General features: G+C 33.7%; 1 long non-coding RNA gene across 1 annotated transcript in view; it reads left to right on the top strand.

Moving 5' to 3' along the window:
• The window catches only part of LOC123612011 (uncharacterized), a 76771-nt gene that overhangs the window by 29489 nt on the left and 26328 nt on the right, over positions 1-20954 (top strand). The window contains exon 2 of the long non-coding RNA XR_006719151.2: positions 14824-14893. This is a non-coding gene — a long non-coding RNA (uncharacterized LOC123612011). The remainder of the gene's footprint in view (positions 1-14823; positions 14894-20954) is intronic.

The raw sequence follows: 20954 nt of genomic DNA on the forward strand, positions 1-20954 counted from the left end.
TAGGCAGAAGATCTGTACACCTCACCAAAGAAAATACAGAGATGGCAAATGAGCAAATGAAAAAAATGCTCATTTGCAATTAGAGAAATTCAGTGAAAAAAATGAGAAATCTTAATACCCATATTAGAATGATTAAAAATTTTTTTTAAATGTGTGAATACCAAATGCTGGCAATAGGAAACCTCATTTTTAGTGACTTTTTTAGTTTATTTAAAAATTGTCAGATTAGGTCACTCTCTCTTTCCTTCTGAGATGTCCCGTACTCTGTCTATGGCATGTGTATCTACCTTTACTTTAACCTTTACTGTAACTACCCCCCCACCAACCGTGTACATCTCTCTAAATAAATCTACTTTTACTAAAGAAAAGAAAAGAGTTAGATTATAATATACCAGTATTGCTTTTTTGCATCCTCTCTCCTTTGTGCTGTTATCATGCAAATGAAGCCTTTACATATTATTACCCAACTGTTTTACAGTTGTTTTATACTTGTATGTTTTATGCAGTTCTCTTTTAAATCATTTTAGAAGAGAAGAGTAAAAAATATTTTCTGTCATTTATATTTACATATGTAATAAGCTTTTCTGGCCCTGTTTATTTCTTTTTGTTTGTTTTGGAGAAGAGTTTTTAAATTGAAGTATATAGTTGATTTACAATGTTGTTTTAGTTTCTAGTATACAGCAAATGATTCAGTTATATATATTCATATTCTTTTTAAGATTCTTTTCCATTATAGTTTATTACAAAAGAAGAGTTCCCCATGCTGTACAGTAGGACCTTGATGTTTATGTATTTTATATATAGTAGCGTGTATCTGCTAATCTCAAACTCCTAATTAATCCCTCCCCCTTCCCTGCTTTCCCGTTTGTAACCGTGTTTGTTTTCTACGTCTGAGTCTGTTTGTTTTATAAATAAGTTCATTTGTATCATTTTTTAAGATTCCATATGTAAGTGGTATCATATGATATTTGTCTTTCTCTGACTTAACTTTACTTAGTATGATAATCTCCAGGTCCATACATATTGCTACAAATGGCATTATTTCACTATTTTTTATGGCTGAGTAATATTCCATTGTATATATATGTGTGTGTGTGTGTGTGTATGTGTGTGTGTGTGTGTGTATTTCCCATCTTTATCCATTCATCTGTTGTTGGACACATTGGTTTCTTACATGTCTTGGCTGTTGTAAATAGTGCTGCTATGAATATTGGGGTGCATGTATCTTTTTGAATTAGAGTTTTCTCCAGATACATTCTCAAGAGTGGGATTGCTGGATCATATGGTAAGTTTATTTTTAGTTTTTTAAGGAACCTCCATATTGTTTTCCTAATGGATGCACAATTTACATTCCCACCAACAGTGTAGGAGGGTTCCCTTTTCTCCACACCCTGTTCAGCGTTTATTATTTGTAGACATTTTAATGATGGCCATTCTGACTGGTGTGAGATAATACCTCATTGTAGTTTTGATTTACATTTTTCTAATAGTGATATTGAGCATCTTTTCATGTGGCTGTTTCATGTTTCATGTTGGCCATCTGTATGTCTTCTTTGGAGAAGTATCTATTTAGATCTTCTGCCCATTTTTTGATTGAGTTGTTTCGTTTGGTTTTTGTTTTTGTGTGTTTATTTTTTGCTCTTGAGCTGTATGAACTATTTGTATATTTTGGAAATTAGTCCCTTGTCGGTCACATCATTAACATGGGCAGAATATTCTCTGACTTAAGTCTAGCAGTGTTTTCTCTGGTTAGTCTCCTAAGGCAAAAGAAATAAAAGCAAAAACAAACAAATGGAACCTAATCAAACATATACATTTTTGCACAGAAGGAAACCATAAACAAAACTAAAAGACAACCTACGGAATGGGAGAAAATATCTAGCCCTGTTTATTTCTTTACATGGATTTGAGTTAAAGTCATTTTTTAAAACAGACCTTTTTTTTTTTTTAGTGCAGTTAGGTTCATAGCAAAATTGAAAGGAGTGTACAGAGATTTCCCATATATCCCCCCTGCCACATGCATAGTTGCTTCCATTATCAACATTCCCCACCAAAGTGGTACTTTTGTTATAACTGATGAACCTACACTGAAACATCTTCCAAAGTCCACAGTTTACATTAGGGTTCAGTCTTGCTGTTGTACACTCTGTGGGTTGGGACAAATGTATAATGGCAGTATATCTAAGATTAAAGTATTATACAGAATCGCTGCCCTAAAAATCCTCTATACTTTTAAATTTCTACCGTTTTATTTGAATCTTTCTTATAGTTTCTACCTATCTTCTAATATTACCTGTATGACCGTGTCTGTTGTCTATGTTTTAAATGCATTATCCTGGTGATTTTAAATTCTTAGTTACCACATCTCGTATCTGAGTCTGGTTTTGAAGATTGCATTTCTTGGACTGTTTTTCTCCCTTTGTTTTTGTATACATTATAATTTTTGTTGAAAGTCAGACACGTGGTATAAGATAGTAGATACTGAAGTAAATTATTTTTTATTCTTTGAGAAAAACACACCTTTCTTTTGTCTAGGCTATTAATATGTAATTTTATGTCAAAGTAGTGAGAATTGGGCTGGTTTTGAAGCTTGTTACTGTAGTTTCCCTCAGTGTACCAGAGACTTTGAACTATGTAGTGGTACTTTGTTTTCATGTTCCTGCTTGGCTTTGGGTTTCCCCCTTTGCACTCCTTCCCAGAGAGGATCTGTGTCCTTCAGTTTTCCGCTGTGTATTACTCTAATTTTACTCCATGATGCTTGCTAGCATGTGGTTGGGAGTAGAATGGAGGGGTCCATTCTCTAATGTTCTGATTAAGACTAGCTTTTTTTTTTAATTGAAGTATATTTGATTTACAGTGTTGTATTAGTTTCTGGTATACAGCATAGTAATTCAGTTTTATTTATATATATTTATATTTTTATACACACACACACACATTCTTTTTCATATTCTTTTTTGTTACAAGCTACCACAAGCCATTGAATATAGTTCCCTGTGCTATACAGTAGTACCTTGTTGTTTATCTATTCTGTACATAGTAGTTTGTATCTGCCAATCCCAAACTCCCAATTTATCCCTCCCTCCCCTCTTCCCCCTGGTAACCATACGTTTTGTTTTCTGTATGAGTCAGTCTTAAGCTGGCACTGTGATTCTGGGTCTTAAGAGTATGGCCTTCACAAGTCTTCTTGCACCATCAGATTTAATGCTATTCCTCACTTGTATTCCTGTTCCTCCCCTAGGGCTAAAGCTTTACTCTTTTCTCCCCTTACCCAGATGTAGTTGGTTTCCACCACTGGGTTTCCCCACATTGTGCACTTAAGCTTTTTGTTTCTTAGGGGAGATAGGCCTGGTATTAATTTTGGTCCGCCCTGTATTCCTCTACCCAGTGTTTCAGGCCACAGGTTTTAGTGAGCTTCCTTTTAGATTAAGAACTTTTTTTTTTTTTTTTTTTTTTTTTTTTTTTTTTTTTGGTGAGAGAGAGAGGAGAGATGCATCTGGGCAGGATTTCAACCATAGTTGCTGCTCCCCTCCCCCAGGGAGCACAAAGGGAATCTTTCTCTATGATCTTCCCGACGGCCACCTGTTGGTAAGGCTGCAGGCCAGGCCAGTACAATCTGACCCGTTTTTGAAACCTCATTCTCACGGTAGCCCACACTTGGCCTTTAGCAGTTTATTATAAGTTTTAGTTTAATATTCCTACCTGCTTTTATACAACTTTCTCTGACATTTGTTCCAGTAATCAATTGCTTAGATTCTGTCTTTCCCAGTAGGCACTTTGCTTTCTCTAAATTTCTTTATACTTATTTTGCTGCAATGGCTTTACTTCTAAGGTAAAGAAAATCATTAATTTACAGTTGCCAAGCTTTTTTCTTCTCTCAAGGAATGTAGTGATCCTGTTTCTAGCTTTCTACATGTCTGAGCTTTGTCATCTTTGCTAATGTTGTTTCTGTTTTTTATTTTTTTTTCTTTTGTGTTATTTGAGCATTTTTTTTTTTGTATTCCATTTTAATGTTCTTTTAAACTTTTTGGTTCCATCTCTTAAATTTGTTTTGTCATTGTTGTTCCCATAGGGATTACGATACACATACCTAGCCATCACCAAACAGTTTGTATAGATTTAATATTTTACCACTTGAGATAAAACACAGAACCCTTATGTTCATATAGATCTCTTTATCCTCCTCCATTGATTTTTTAAATAGTTGCCATGTGTTTTAGATTTATACATTTTGAAAGTCCCCCAGACCGTGTTATGATTTCTTTCATGGAGTCATACATAGTTTAAGAACTTAGGAGGAGAAAAATAGTTTTATATTCACTCAGTCATTTACCAGTTTTACTGTTCTTCCTTCATTCGTAAACATCCTACCTTCCTCTGGATACTGTTTACGTTCAGACTAAAGAACTCTCTATCATCTCATCTCAACTCTGCTTGAGATGAATTCTCTTCATTTTCCTGCATCTAAGAATGTGTTCATTCCACCTTCATTCCTGAAGGACATTTTCACTGGATAAAGAGGTATTAGATAATGAAACCACTGTCTAACCATTATCTTATTTCTTTTAGTACTTTAAATAAAGGTGTTTTTCTACCATCTATGTCCTCCATGCTTTCTATGAGAAATTTGCAGTTGTTTGAATCATTGTTTCCCCATATGAAATGTGTTGTTTTTTATAGCTGCTTTCAAACTTTTCTCTGTATTTTTGTTTTTTCAAAGTTTGACTGTAACATTTCTGGGTATGTTTTTCTTTTGGTTTATCTTGTTTAGGTTTGCTGTGGTGGTTGAATATATGAATTTATCTTTTATCAAATTTGGGAAGTTTTTGGCTGATATTCCTACAAACATTTTTTCTGCACAGTGTTTTTCTTATTCTGACATTCTGGAGACTTGTATACTAGACATTTTTGTATCGTCCCGTGGGTCCTGAGTCTCTGTTTTATTTCAACCTTTTTTGGTTGTTCTATTGCTCAGATTGGGTAATTTCTATTGATCTGTCTTCGAATTCAAATTCAGTGACTCTTTTTCCCTGTCTCCATTCTACTATTGAGGTTGCAAGTGAATTTTTTAATTGCAGATACTGTATTTTTTAGTTAAAAAATTTTAATTTGGTTCCTTTTAAATGTTATTGAGGTATTATATCATACCATAAAAATTATTCATTGTATGTGCACAATTCACTTATTTTTAGTAAATTTGTATAGCTTACAGATGTCACCACAATCCAGTTTTACATTTCACTATTTGCGAAAATTCCATCAAGCCTGTTTATAGTCAGTCCTCTTCCCATCCCCACTCCCAGGCTACGACTGATCTCTGTCTAAAAATTAACCTTTTCTGGGTATTTCATATAAATGAAAACATATAATAATTATATTGAGTTTGACGCCCTTTACTTACTAAAATCTTTTTGAGGTTTATCCTCGTGGTAGCATATGTCAGTATTTTATTCCTTTTTTTCAGAGCTGAATATTATTCAGTTCTATAGATACAATGTATTTTTGTTTCTCCATTTAGCACTTGACAGAAAGTTAAATTGTTTCCCCTTTTTGTTTTTCTTTTGGCTATAATAAATGCTGCTATGAATGTTGATGTACATGTTCTTGTATGTTTTTGTTTCTTTTGTGTAGATTTTTTGGAGTGGAATAGCTGGGTCATAAATATTTATTTAGCTATTAAAGGAACTGCCTGTTTTCCAAATTGGCTGTACTGTTTTACATTCCTACCTACGATATATGAGAGTTCACATTTCTCCACATCCTCTTCATCATTTGTTATTGCCTGTCTTTTTGATTATAGCCATTTTAGTTTGTGTGAAGTAGTATTTCATTGTGGTTTTATTTTGCATTTCCTTTGACTCTAGTGAGGTTGAGCATCTTTTCATTTGCTTATTGCTCATTCATATGTATTTGAAGGAATAACATTTAAATCTTTTCTCCATTTCTATTTTTTTTTCTCATTGCATTGTTAGAGTTTTTATATAGAGTTTGGACACAAAGTTCTTTATCAAAAATATGATTTTCAAATATTTTCTCCCCCATGTGTCTTATCTTTTCATTTTCTATCTGAGGCACTAAAATTTTTAATTTTGATGAAGTCCAGTGTATCAGTTATTTTCTGTATCTTATCTTTTCATCAGTGTTGCACTGTCTTGATTGCTGTAAGTTTTAAAATCTGGTGATGAAAGACCTACTACTTTGTTGTTTTTCAAAATTGTTTTGGGTATTCTGCGGTTCTGCATCCTTTGCATTTAGGATCGACTTGGCCTGCTGGGATTTTGATACAGATTGCATTGACTTTATAAATTAGTTTGGTGAGCATTGTCTTCATAATAATATTGCATGATTCAAATCCATGAACATAAGTTTCCATAGATTTCTTTCCACTTATACATCTTCAGTTTCTCCAAGCAGTGTTTTTTATTTTTTTAATGTATAAATGTTTTTTGTTGTTGTTAAATTTATTCTTAAATGTTTTTTTCTTTTTGATACTATTCAGAATGGAAGTCTCTTATTTTCATTTTTGGATGGTTTATTGTAGTATAGAAATGTAGTTGATTTTGGGGTCTAACTCCTATATCTTGTTGTTTCCTAAACTTCTTTGTTAGTTGTGTAGTTTTATTATGGATTCTTTAGGACCTTTTACATATAGGATTATTTCACCTGCAAATAAGGACAATTTTACTTCTTCCTTTCTGATCTCCTTTTCTTTGCATTTGCCCCCTTATTTACTGCCTAGAACTCCAGTACAGTGTTGAATAGATGTAGTAGGAATGAGCATCCTTGTCTTACTCCCTTCAGGAGAAAGCATTCAGTCTTTTACCATTAAGCATGATAGTAGCTATAGGTTTTTGTTTTGTAAATTTTCTTTATTAGGTTAAATCAGTTTCTTTTCATTCTTAGTGTTTTGAGTTTTAAAGTCTTGAATGAGCTTGGAATTTAGTCAGGTGCTATTTTTGTGTTCATTGAGATGATGATGTGGTTTTTCTTTTTGAATTAAGTATATTGAACTACATTGATTTTTGAATTATGAAACAGGCCTGCATTTCAGGGACAAAGCTTATATTACTCTATATATTGTTAGATTTGCTAAAATTTTGTTAATTGTTGCATTTACTTTCATGAGGGAGGTTAGTTTGTAATTTTCTTATGTCATTGCAAGGTTTTAGTATCAGGGAAATTGTGGCCTAATTCATTAAAATGAGATGGAATGTAATACCTCTTCAGTTTTCTGGAATAATGTTTGTAGAATCCGTATTATTTCATCCTTATATGTTTAGTAGAATTCACAGTGAATTCATCTTGGCTTAATGTTTTATTTTGGGGAAGATTTTTAACCTTTAATGTAGTGTATTTAGTTGATATAGGAGTATTTAGGTTATATATATATTTTTTTGAGTGAGCTCTGATAATGTGCATCTTCTAAGGAATATGTCCATTTCATCTCAGTCATTGAGTTTATTGACATAAGGTTGTTCATAAAATTCACTTATCATTTGTTTTATATCGATATTATCTGGTAATGTTACCTTTTTCATTTGTGGTAATGCTGTCCTGCTTGCTTGCTTGCTTCCTTCCTTCCTTCCTTTCTTTCTTTTTTGGTGGGTTGAGGTAACTAGGTTTCTTTATTTATTTAAACAGAGGTACTAGGGGATTGAGCTCAGAACTTTGTACATGCTAAGTGCATATTCTACTACTGAGCCTGTACCCTTTCTGCTCTGTTTTCTGATCAGCCTGGCTAGAGGTATATCAATTTTATTAATCTTCTCAAAGATCTACATTTTGGTTTCATTGATTTTCTTTATTGTTTTATGTTATCAATTATCATTGATTTTTTTAGTCTGATTTCTTTTCTGCTTACCTTTAGTTTTAATTTTCTCTTTTTCTAGTTTCTTAATGTCAGGTCACTGAGTTGAGACTTTTTCATATAGGGATTTTATGTATGCTATTTTTTCAGATGTAATTCTTTGGTGACATCCCACAAATTTTTGATACATTGTTTTACTTTTTATTATGTTCAAAACACTTTCTAATTTCCATGTTGACTTCTTTGATCCATGAGTGTGCTGTTTAGTTTGCATATATTTGGGGGATATTCCAGAGATCTTTCCATGATTTTTATCTATTTTAATTCTCTTGTAGTCAAAGAACATTCTTTAGGGGAGGAGGGTATAGCTCAGTGGTAAAGCACATGCTTAGTTAGCACACACAAGGTAATGGGTTTGATCTCCAGTACCTCCATTAAATAATTATTAATAATAAGAGTAAGAATAACAATAAAAATAAACCTAATTACCCCCCAAAAAACAAAGAACCTATTTTATATAATTAGAATTCTTTTAAGTTTACTTAAAATTGTTTTATGGCTTTGATTATGATCTATCTTAATAAACATTCAGTGTGTGCTTAAAAAGAATGTATGTTCTGCTGTTGGCTGAAGTGTTATATAAACAACAGCTAGGTCAGGTTAATTGACTGAGTTGTTCAGCCTTCTCTGTCTTTACTGATTTTCTGTTTACTCTTTAAAATCAACTAGGGAGAGAAATATATTGAAATCTTTCAGTGTAATTGCAATTAGTCTGTTTCTCCTTGAAGTTCTATTAATTTTTCCTTAATTTATTTTTGAGGCCTTGCATAGATTTTCGACATTGTTATGTCTTTCTTAACCCTTTTGTCATTATAAGTGACCTTCATCTATGGTAATATTCTTTGGTCAGATACCTGCTTTCTCTGGCCAGAAGACCCTTGGTCTCTAGCAAATTAAGCCATGGAGAAAAAGAAAAAACTTAGAGAAAACTGAGACTATGATCCAAATGATCGTTGATGTTAAACTCGTTCGGAGCAGGTTAAGAGTTGCATGAAGTAAGAGAGTTGATGAAAATGTGAGGGCTTTAAATTTTTTAATATCTCTGAAAATTTACTTTTTTTTCACTTATGAAAATTACAACCTCCAACTAAAGCAGAAGTTTTGATCCCTTTTTAAAGATAAATTTAAGTACATCAAGTTTTAAAATAAAAACTTTTATGGTAAAATACACCACAAACAGAATTTGAAAGAAAACTAATTTGCATTGCACACAGAAGGTAAAGGGTTTCTATCTTTGCTATTTTAAGGAGTAAGTAAGAAAAATAGTAGATAAATGGATAAAAGATATGAATAGATAATTCCATGGAAATGCCTACCCAAATCAATAATAAGCATAGAAAAGCTACTGAAGGAAATGCAAATTACATTATTAGTGCAGTGTCCTTTTTTATCTGCTAGATTGGTATAATAAATAGTTTACTAGTATTGGCAGTGATGGGTTAAGGGTACTTTTATATGTTGGTTGTGGAACTGTGAATTGTCACTTTCTTTTTTGGATATGTAGAACCTCTCCCACAGGAAGCCCTGCTCCAAGCTCCTCTACTTTCTGGAGACCACGTTTCTTGGCTAGAGGTCACAGCAGTGGCTTTTGAGTTCTGTCTTTGTTTCTGGTACCTGAGGAATTTCTTTTCTTTGATCTTTCTTATGTGTTTTTTAATCAATGTGTTCTCTTTTATCTAGCATTTCTACTTTGAGTTGGGTGAGGGGAGGTTTCTCATAGCAGTCTAAGTAGTGATTGGAATTCATCTAAAATTTGTCACCATATCACTCAAAAAAGAAAAGTTGTCTTTCAAGTATTAAGGAATCAGGCAGAAACAGTCAAGTATAAAATGGAATTAGCACTCATGGAATTAGCACCTGTGAATCTTTCTTGGAAAAGTTATTTAACAGTGAAATATAATCAACCAAGAGGTAAATAAAAATGAAGAACACAGTGATGAAATAAAAATTCGTATTTTAAGGCAAGTCAAGGAAAATTTAAACCTAAAATTTTTCTTTGCCCTTTGGCCTCCTCTTCCCTCTGCTGTAAAATGTGTATCTGCATTATGCATCGACCAAACCTCCCCATCAGCAGAAATACCTGCTCAACCATAAAGAGCAACATTCTCCTAGCACCAAGACAACTCCTTAAAAGATAACATTCCTTCTTAATCTTGTAAGAGGTCACAATGACCCACCACTTTGTACTTGCAGATCTGGGCTATGCAAACTATCTATGTCATTTAATGTATAACCCTCTGTCTCAAAAACCTATCTAACTCTGCTTTGATCTTTAACAGACAGAACAGTCCTTAGAGCTTCCTGAGAGGCTTTTCCCCAGTTATAATCCTCAATTTGGCTTGAATAAAATTTTCCATTTCTTTCATAGAATGACTGTTGATTAATTTTTGTCAACAGCAGTTATAGAGTTAACTGTGATAACAGGCCTAGTGGTAAACATCAAATGCATAGTTAAGTGTTGAACTAGAGGAAAATCTAAGGGAGTTAAGGTCACACAACAAAATATGTTGTAAGCCCTGACAGTAGAAATACACAAACCACAGAAATGTGTAGCTTTGTGAGGAGTTGTAGAAGTAATTATCCTCATTCTTCTAATTTCATTCTTCATTGTATGGTATCAGTACTTTAAAATTAACATGTGGTAAAAATATATATGTTTTACATTCTAATGATTTTCCATCCAAAAAACTTTAGGATGTTATTTTGATAGTTATATTTTTTTGTGAAATAACATCTGAACTTTAGCAGTTCCTTCACAGTCATTTTTCTTTCTTTTCTCTTTAAATCAAGTAAAATAAAATTGAACCATTTAAAATAAAAGTTCATATAATCCCATTTCAAAACATTGAGGTATAGTTCACATATATTAAAATGCATTGTTGGGAAGGAAGAAATTTTCCTCTATGCTTATAGGTTCTTCTGGCTGGTCTAAGAATTAAATTGACATGATTTACAGAAGATTACCAGGAGAAAATCAAGCAAAAGTTTAATTACATGTATACATGGGACAGACCCAGGAAGATTGAGTAACTCACCAAAATAGCTGAAGCTTCTCTTTAAATACCATCTTTATCTAAAGACAAAAGATGATGTTGGGGGTAGTGGTTTGGGACTTCAGAGGGGAGGAAGGCAATTCACATGGAGATGGAAAAGCAAGTGTTCGGTATGTGAATGCAGAGACAACCTGACACTGAGAGGACTCTGATTACTAGGCCCTGCGAAGTTTCCTCCCACCACAGCTAGCCCGTATTATTTGCAGATATCTCTGGTGGTAGGAACAGGCCCTTTGTCTAAATTCTTTAGGTAATTTAAAGGGTGGTATAGATAAAGTCTTCCGAGTCTTCTGTTATTTAAAAACAATCAGCCTATATTAATCCTCATGCCAAAGAGACACATTTAGGGTGGCAAATTTTGTACCCCTAAAGCATCATAGGTGTTCCATTTCTATCACCCATGAAAGTTTCTTTGTGCTCCTTTCCAATCAGGTCACCTCTCCCTAGCAGCCACTTTGTGATATAATCCTGGATTAATGAAATTACTTGTAACTATGTTTTTAATCCACCTTTTTTTTTTTTTAATTTTTTCGGGGTACTTTTTCTTCCAGTTTTGTTGAAATATAATGGACATGCAGCACTGTATAAGTTTTGGTATACAGCATAATGATTAGACTTACATATATACATCTTGAAATTATTACTGCATGAGTTTAATGAATATCCATATTTCATATAGATGCAAAATTAAATAGAAAAAAAATTTTGTGATGAGAACTCTTAGGATTTACTCTCTTAACAACTTCCATATATAACAGCAGTGTTAACTATATTTATCATGTTGTATATTATATCGTAGTACTTATTTATCTTATAACTGGAAGTTGTACCTTTTGACTGCCTTCATCTAATTTCCCTTCCCCCATCCTCACCTCTGATAACCATAAATCTTATCTTTTTCTATGAGTTAGTTTTTGAAGTATAATTGACCTACAACACGATGTTAGTTCCTGTTACACAACATACTGATTCTGTATTTCTATATCTTTCAAAATGATCACCACAGTAAGTCTACTTATCATCTGTCACCATACAAAGATATTATATAATTATTAACTGTATTTCCCACACTGTATATTTCATAGCTGTGACTCATTTATTTTGCATCTAGAAGTTTGCACCTCTTAATCTCCCTCACCTATTTCTCTCTTTCCACTCCCTCCCTTCTGGCAAACATTTATTCTCTATATTTATGTTTTTATGTTATGTTTATTCATTTGTTTTATTTTTCAGATTTCACTTAGCATAATACCTTCCAGGTCAAGATTTCATTCTTTTTTATGGTTAAGTAATATTCCAATGTATGGTTAAGTAATATTCCATTGTATATATACATTCCACATCTTCTTTATCCATGCATCCATTGGAGGGTCCGGGGTGCCCCAAACCTGGTGTCAGTTGGCTGGTGAATGGGCTGAATCCCAAAGCAGCTGGCTGAGGGGCCCACTGTGTCTCAGAGCTGTTACTGGTCTGCTGGTAGGCACAGTGAGGGTTGGGGTTTCTGGCTGTAGAGCCTTGGGGAATCCTGGAGCTGTGATGGACAGGGCTGGGGCCCAAGGGGTCCTAGAGCTGGTGCTGGTCTCCAGGTGGGTGTGCTAGGTCTTTACAGTGGTGGCTGCAGGGCTGCGGTAGTTCTGGGACTGGTGTCTGTCCATTGGTGGGTGGAGTCAGGGCCTAGGTTATTCTGGGGTTCGTTTCAGCCTGCTGGTGGGCGGAGCTGGGTCGTGATGTCTCAGGCTACAGGGCCTTGGGGGTCCCAGAGTTGGTGTCTGTCCACTAGTAGACAGATAGGGTCTCAATGGCTGACTGTAGGGCTCCAGGGGTCCCTGGGCTAGTGCCAGTGCACTGGTGGGTGGCCTGTGTCTGGGTGTTCAGGGGGTCCTAAGGTAGCTGGTCTGCTGGTGGATGGGCCTGTGTTCCTACCCTGTTAGCTGCTTGGCCTAAAGCATCCCAGTACTGATGCCCACGGGTTGGTGGGTGGGGCTGATCCCATTCCTAATAAGCAAGAGGGAGGATTCCATAATGGTGCTTGCCAGCACCAGTGTCCTTTTGGTAAAATGAGGTTCCCAAAATGATTGCTGCTAGCATCTGTGTCCCTAGTGTGAGTTCCAGTTGCCTCCTGCCTCTCCCAAAGTCTCTCCAAGATCAGCAGGAGGATCTGATCCAGGCTTCTTTCAAATTACTGCTTCTTACCAGGGTCTCAGATTGTGAGAGATTTGGGGTACACTCCTTAAGAGTGGAATCTCTATTTTCTACCCTCTGGTTCTCCTGAAAGTAAGCCCCTCTGATCTTCAAAGCCAAATATTTCTAGGGGCTCATCCTTCCAGTGCAGGACCCCAGGGCTGGGGAGCCTAATATAGGGCTTGGACCCCTCACTTCTTGGGGAGAACCTTTGCAATTATAATTATTCTCCTATTTGTGGTTCGCCCCCTTCTTCTCCCCCTTGTGTATGGGTCTTTACTGTATAGGCATCTCTTCCCCTCCTACCCATCCCATTGTGGTTTCTTCTTTATATCTTTAGTTGTAGATCTTTTCTGCTAGTCTTCAGATCTTTCTTATCCATAGTTGCTGTGTAAATAGTTGTAATTTTGGTGTGCCTGTGAGAGGAGGTGAGCTCAGAGTCTTCCTTCTCTACCATTTTGGCCACTCCTCTCACATTTTTCTATCTAAATTATATGCAGAGAGAGGTCCAAAGATGTTCATTAAATGTTAAACTTGCTTTTTAATGATGTTTTAAATAATTTATTGCTTATTAACTTGTACTTTTTTGTACTGCTTGATTTTTAAAAGTTAGCCTTATTCTTTTTTTTTTTTTTTTTAGAAAATATTATTATGTCTTTAAAAAAGGAAAGGAAAAGTGCCTTTGTTCTCAAAAAATATAAGCTAGAAAAAGATCAAGCTTTTATTTATTAAATAGTTTTATTAGTAAGGAAGAAAAGTCTAAATAGCAGTAACCTGAGCTCCACCTTAGGAAGCTTGAAGAAAAAAAGCAAAATAAACTCATAATAAGTAAAAGTAAGGAAGTAAGAAAGAGTAGAAATCAATGATTAGAAAACAGGCAGATACTAGAGAAACATAAAGCCAAAATATTATTCTTTGGGAAGATCTAGAACAATGGTAAACTCCTTGCTTCAGTGATTAACAAAATGACAATGTGATGTTATAATAATAAATATATTGACTGCTGTGGGAACAGAACACAGAGAAGGGCCCTTTCTGATGAGATTGGATGCATTCAGAGTATGGTCGTAGACAGGACTTTTTTCTGAATGGAATTTTCAAAGGTGATTTTAAAGAGATGATCACATTTGTATTTGGCTTTCAAGAATTACAGTCATCCTTAGCTATAACTGTGGGAGGTTGGTTCCAGGACCCACTGCAGATACCAAAATCCACAGATATTCAAGTCCTATATTTGTTCTGCCATAGCTGCTATTCCTCATCTGTAGATTCAACCAACCATGGATCATGTAGGACTATATGTGTTCATTTTAAAAAGTCTGTGTGTAAGTGGACTCATGTTGTTCAGGGGTCAACTATAGTATAATTTTTTTCTCATACAGGTTGGGGAAAAGGATATTCTAAGTAGAGCAAAAGTAAGAGCAAAAGCATGTTTCTTTTTTGCAAGTTTATGGCATATTTAGAATGATATATTGTTTGTTATTGGCAACATAAGGATTATGTGAGGTGGAGAGCAATAGGTGATGAGACAGAAAAATAGTTTGGGGCTAGAATGTACAGAAATCTTTCTTGGTAACTTGCACTTTATTCTCTTGAAAATAGCAGGCCATCTAAAGTTTTCAGATGAAATATTTCAAACAGAAAATACTGGGAGTGACAGACTGAGCCTTATTACCACTACCCTGTTTTAACAAATTTTAAACTTTACCCTGTTTGTTTCAGATTTTTAAAAACATTAAACAGCATAGGTACAGTTGAAGCCCCCTTTGTATCTCTTCGTCACATGCCACAAGTAAGTCCTATTTTGAAGTTGTATATCATTACCATGTGTTTTTTAAAATACTTTTACTGCTTAGTTATATATTAATGGTTTTTCCATGCTATTAAACTTTTTTAAAGTTCTGTAATGGTTTATTTATTCCACAACTTGGTTTCTTCACTCATCATTATTTTTGCAGCATAGGATATTCAGCAACTATGGAGTGGTGTCACCATAGTAGTTAGTTATAATTTCTTTTCTGGTTGATGCTATACTAGTTGTATCTTACCCTTGGATTTATCTGTATTGATAAATTCATTTCAATTACTGAATCATATTCCATTTAGTGAAAACACAATGGATTTAGTATCCTGTTGATGGACTTTAGGTTGTTTCCAGTTACTTATTATTAAATACAGTGCTGCAGTGAAATCTTCAGAGGAATTCTTGTGCACATATGAGAATTTCTTTAGTGTTTTTATTAAAGTGAAATTGTTACATGTCAAGTGAAATATGTGTTACTCTCCAGAGTGATTGTTTCAATTTACACTCTTAACTGAAGATTGTGAGTATATTGGTTTCTCAGTAACATTTGCTTTCTTCTTTATCCCTTTTCCTTGCTGCTTATACTTTTCAGCACTTTGTTATTGTTTAAGAAATTTGCCAATATGATGGATGTGAAATGATGTGCTTCAGTTTGCCTTTCACTAACTTTTTTTTGAAATACAGTCAGTTACAATGTGTAAATTTCTAGTGTATAGAACAATGTCCCAGTCATGCATATACATACATATATTTGATTTCATATTCTAAAAGTTATTACAAAATATTGAACATAGTTCCCTGTGCTATATAGAAGAAACTTTTTTAAAAAATCTATTTTTATTTGTAGTGGCTAACGTTTGTAAATCTCAAACTCCAAGATTTCTCCCCACCCCCTTTCCCTGGTAACCATAAGATTGTTTACTATGTCTGTGAGTCTATTTCTGTTTTGTAGATGAGTTCATAGTATTTTTTCTTTTCTTTTTAGATTCCACATATGTGTAATATCGTATGGTATTTTTCTTTCTCTTTCTGGCTTGCTTCACTTAGAATATCTCTATGTCCATCCATGTTGCTGCAAATGGCATTGTTTTGTTCTTTTTTATGGCTGAGTAGTATTCCATTGTATGAACATACCACAATTTCTTTATCCAGTCATCTGTTGATGGACATTCAGGTTGCTTCCTTGTCTTGGCTATTGTATATATAGGGCTGCAATGAACATTGGGGTGCGTGTATCTTTTTGATTTAAGGATCCCTCTGGATATATACCCAGAAGTAGGATTGCTGGATCATATGGTAATTTGATTTTTAGTTTTTTGAGGAATCTCCATATTATTTTCCATAATGGCTGCACGAAACTACATTCCCACCAGCAGTATAGAAAGGTTCCCCTTTCTCCACACCTTCTCCAGCATTTATTGTTCAGGGACTTTTAATGATGGCCATTCTGACTGGTATGAGGTGAAAACTCATTGTAGTTTTGATTTGCATTTCTCTGATAATTAGTGATATTGAGCATTTTTTCATATGCCTATTGGCCATTTGTATGTCTTCATTGGAGAATTGCTTGTTTAAGTCTTTTGCCCATTTTTGGTTTGGGTCGTTTGTTTTTTTGTTATTAAGTTGTATGAGCTGTTTATATATTCTGGAAATTAAGCCTTTGTCAGTCACATCATTTGCAAATATTTTCTCCCATTCTGTAGGTTGTCTTTTTGTTTTGCGTATGGTTTCCTTTGCCGTGCAAAAGCTTATAAGTTTAATTAGGTCCCATTTGTTTATATTTGCTCTTATTTCTATTGTCTGGGTAAAGTGGCCTAGGAGAACATTGCTGAGATTTAGGTCAGATAATGTTTTGCCTATGTTTTCTTCTAAGAAGTTTATCATGTCTTATCTTATTTTTAAGTCTTTAAGCCATTTTGAGTTTATTTTTGTGTATGGAGGTCTTTCACTAACTGTTGGTGATGTTGAGGATCGTTTCATAGGCATATTAACGATTCTAGTTTCCTTTTCTAAAGTTTCTGTTCACATCATTTACTGTTATCTATTGAATTGTTTTATCTTTTGATTTTGTTAATTGATTTGTGACAGTTTTTTTTTTTTTTAACATTCTGGATTCCAATTTATGTTAGAGTTATTTTTTAATGTTTTAGGTATCATGCCTCTTTTTAAAACTTTTCATTTGAAAAAAATTTAAACTTATAAAAATTCTTTTATCAAGATTTATCTGTTGTTTACATTTTTTGCTATTTGTTTTATCTTCTGTACTCCTCCCTCTCCACTCTGTATAAATAGTTTGTTTTTTTTTTTCTGGACCATTTGGCCCTTTACCCCTACATACTTAAGTGGATACCTCCTAAGAATAGGGATTTTTTTTTTTTAATTACCATAGTACATTTGTCAAACTCATTTGTCTAAACTATCCTTTATATTTCATAACAATGTTCTTTATAGCATTTTCACCCCATCTAGTCTTGGATCCAGCCTAGATACAAATATTACACTTAGTTATGTCTTTTTAGCCTTATTAATCTGCAGCATTTCTGTGGCCTTGCAAAACTGTAGTCCAATATGGTAACCAGAATATTCAATTGTTACAGTGTAGATACACAATGATTCCATCACAATGTAGTGAGACATTTTGGGATTACGAAAATATTTTATATGCTATCAAATTGTCCCCCTGGATTTAGCCTTTTTCCTTGCCCATTCTTTACCATGATTGTTTTGCAAGTCTAGACTTAACAGTCAGTCCTCAGCATAATACTGTAAGCACAAGACCTGCCTCTGATTTATTTATTATTATGAGAGAGTCAAATTCTTAGCTTTTTTTCAGTGGTTTATAAGTCATCATGTTTTAAAATTATTTTTTGTACTCAAAATGTTCTAGATATAGCCAGTGGGAGCCCCTTAAAACTTTCTTATGTACTTGTGATATGTCCACAACATTTATTTGAAAGTTTCCTTACTTTTGTCATGAGAAGACTCATCTTGTACCTATCCTGCCTCATTCTGTAATTATCTGTTTTTTTCTAGGAACCTTGGTTCCTTTTAGTGGAGGAATAGTATTTACAAACCAAGATCTGGGCACTTGGTTGCTCATTGCTCCTGAGGTCTTTTCTTTTTGGCCTTTTCTAGTGTACACAGCTAGGAAGTACGTGTGTATATATACACAGCTACACAAATATATATACACACAGAAACATATAGAGATTTTATTTTTGTGTGGGTCATACTGTACCTTCAGTTCCAATCCATCCCTACAGTGTTCTTTCTTGCTTTCCCCATCTGTAATTGTCTCTCCTATGCACAGTGAGAAAACTAGGTCCAAACAGCATCAAAGATAATCTTATAATATATTAATATATCAATCTTATAATACATGTAAAGTATTTTGAAAATTGCTTCACCCCAAAACCAATAAAGAAACCTACTAAAAATAGTTAAGGGTTGTCTCCATTTTATCTGCTCTTCAGCCCCTGATACCTACCTGCATCCAACAAGATGGAGGGTATACTGTCAAATACTGTGTTTATAAGATACTTGAATCCGTCCTTTCTCCCTCCCTTATTCCCTCCCTTCCTCCCTTCATTCTTTCCTTACACTTTCCTTGCCTGTTTCCCTGCCCCTTCCTCTTCCTTTTTCCTATCCTATTTGCCTTTCTGTCCTTTTCATATGGTTATGGTATAAACTCAAAATGTAACTAGATTCATTTGTTTAGTTTTAGTTTTCCTTCCTTCACAATCTTATTGATATAATTTTATTTTTTGAATATTTAGGATAGTAATGTGCTTTAGTAAATCAGAAGTGTACAAAAATATACACTCAGAGAAGTATCACTCCTGTATCCATTCTACCTCATTTGCCTCCCTGTCCCTTATGAATAACCAAGTTCATTGGTTTTTGGTTTATTTTTCTGACATAGATATACATTTTTGTATTTTCTCTTCTTACACAATAGGTAGTGTGATATATATGTTCTTCAACATATTGCATTTTGATTTTTCCTTTTAATACTGTTTCTTGGAAGCCACTCCATACAGTTCATAATATTCCTTTATTATTTTTTGCACATATGAAGAATCTGTAGTGATGTTCCTTATTTAATTTCTGACAGTAGAAATTTGTGGGTTTTTTAATCTAGTTTATCAGTTTTGAGATTTTTTGTTATATTTATTTTCTGTATTATTTTTATATTTTTTATTTCAGTGGTTTCTGCTCTTATCTTTATAATTTCCTATACTTGCTTTGAGTTTAACTTATCTACCTTTTCTACTTTCATAAGGTGGAAGTTTAGATCAGGTGTAGGCAAAATTTTTGTTAAATGGCAACGTAATATTTTAACTTTATGGACTGTATGATCTCTAACAATTGCTCAGTCCTTCCATTGTGGAAAAAGTCAGCCATAGATAACTCTTAAGTGAATGGATGTGGCTGTGTTTTGATAAAACATAACTTACAAAGATGACACAGGCCTAGGGGCTGTAGGTCATTGACCCCACCCACCCAACTTAGATCATTGATTTGAGACTTTCCTTCTTTTCTAATGTAGGCATTTAAAGTCATAAACTTGTCTATTTAGCTGCATCCCACAGATTTTAAAAATATTTTTATTGTTCAGTACAAAATGACATTTAATCTTGTAATTTTTTTCATTGAGTCAGTGATTATTTAAAAGAATGTTTAATTTGCAGATAGTTGTTTTTTTTCTCATCTTATAGGTTTTGCTTAATTATATTATGGTTAAAAACATATTCTTTACTATCTTAATTTTTTATTTATACTTCAACTGTGTTATGGTTCAGAATATTGTCCATCTTGGTAAACCTACCTTGTACAATTGAAAATAATGTACATTATGTTATTTTTGGTGTGGTGTCTAAGAATATCAATTGACTCTAGGTGATTGGTAATGTTCATATCTTTTATACTTGTATGCATTCCTAAATTTCTTTTTTTAGGTCTATCAGTTGCTGAAAGAGTAGTTTAAAATTATCAACCATGAGTGTGGAATTGCCTGTTTTTTCCTTTAATTTTGTCAGTCTTCAGCTCATGTATTCTGATACTCTTGTTATTGGATGCAGACACATGTATGATTATTGTGTCTTGTTAAATCAACCCTATTATCAGCATGTGTCCTTCCTGATTTCTAGTATTAAGTTTTGTTTAAAAATCTGTTTTATTTGCTATTAATAATACAATTATTTTAGTCTCCTTATGCTTATTGTTTCATCGTGATATCATTTTTCCCACCCATTTACTTTCAGGCTGTTTGTGTTTTATTTGTAAAGTTCGTCTCTTATAGTTCGTATTTATTTTTCCTTTGTATTTCAATCTATTCTTAACAGTCTCTGCCTTTTAAGTGGAGCATTTATTTCACTAACATTTAATATAATTATTGATATACCTCAACTGGGGTCTGCCATTTTATTTTTAGCTTTCTATTTGTTTTGTCTATTATTAATTTCTTTGTTTCTCCTTTCTTGCTTTTCTGGGAGCAGTTGAATATTTTTAGAAATCCATTTTAGTTTTCCCATTTACTATTTAGCTTATTTTTCAACATTATTTCTATAGTAATTTTTCTATGGATTACAGTGTTCATTATTGACTTCAGAAGGACCAAAAAAATGTAACACATCCTCTAGAGAACAAATTCCAACCATAAGGTGAACCAAATATTGTAAACTATCATTTGATAATTTTAAAGTGGGCATTTTAACTATTCTCAATGAAGTAAAACAACATATTTTCAATACATGAAAATATCAGCAGAAAAAAGGGAACTCTCAACAAGGAGTTCTTAAGTCTTGAAGAGGAAACAAATGGAAATTCTGAGAGGAGCAATATAATTTCTGAAGTGAAAAGTTCATTGAAAGGATTTAACTTTTGTATGATGTATAGGCATAACAGAGGAAAGAGTAAGTGAATTTGAAGCCAGATCAATAGAAATTATCCTAGGTGAAGAAAAGAATAAAAAACAAATGGGAAAAACAACAGAGCCAGAGAGCCCTGTTAGATCACATCAATCAAACATATGTACAATTGGGATATC

Source organism: Camelus bactrianus, chromosome X (assembly GCF_048773025.1).
Source record: "Camelus bactrianus isolate YW-2024 breed Bactrian camel chromosome X, ASM4877302v1, whole genome shotgun sequence".
NCBI classification, from domain to species: Eukaryota; Metazoa; Chordata; class Mammalia; order Artiodactyla; family Camelidae; genus Camelus; species Camelus bactrianus.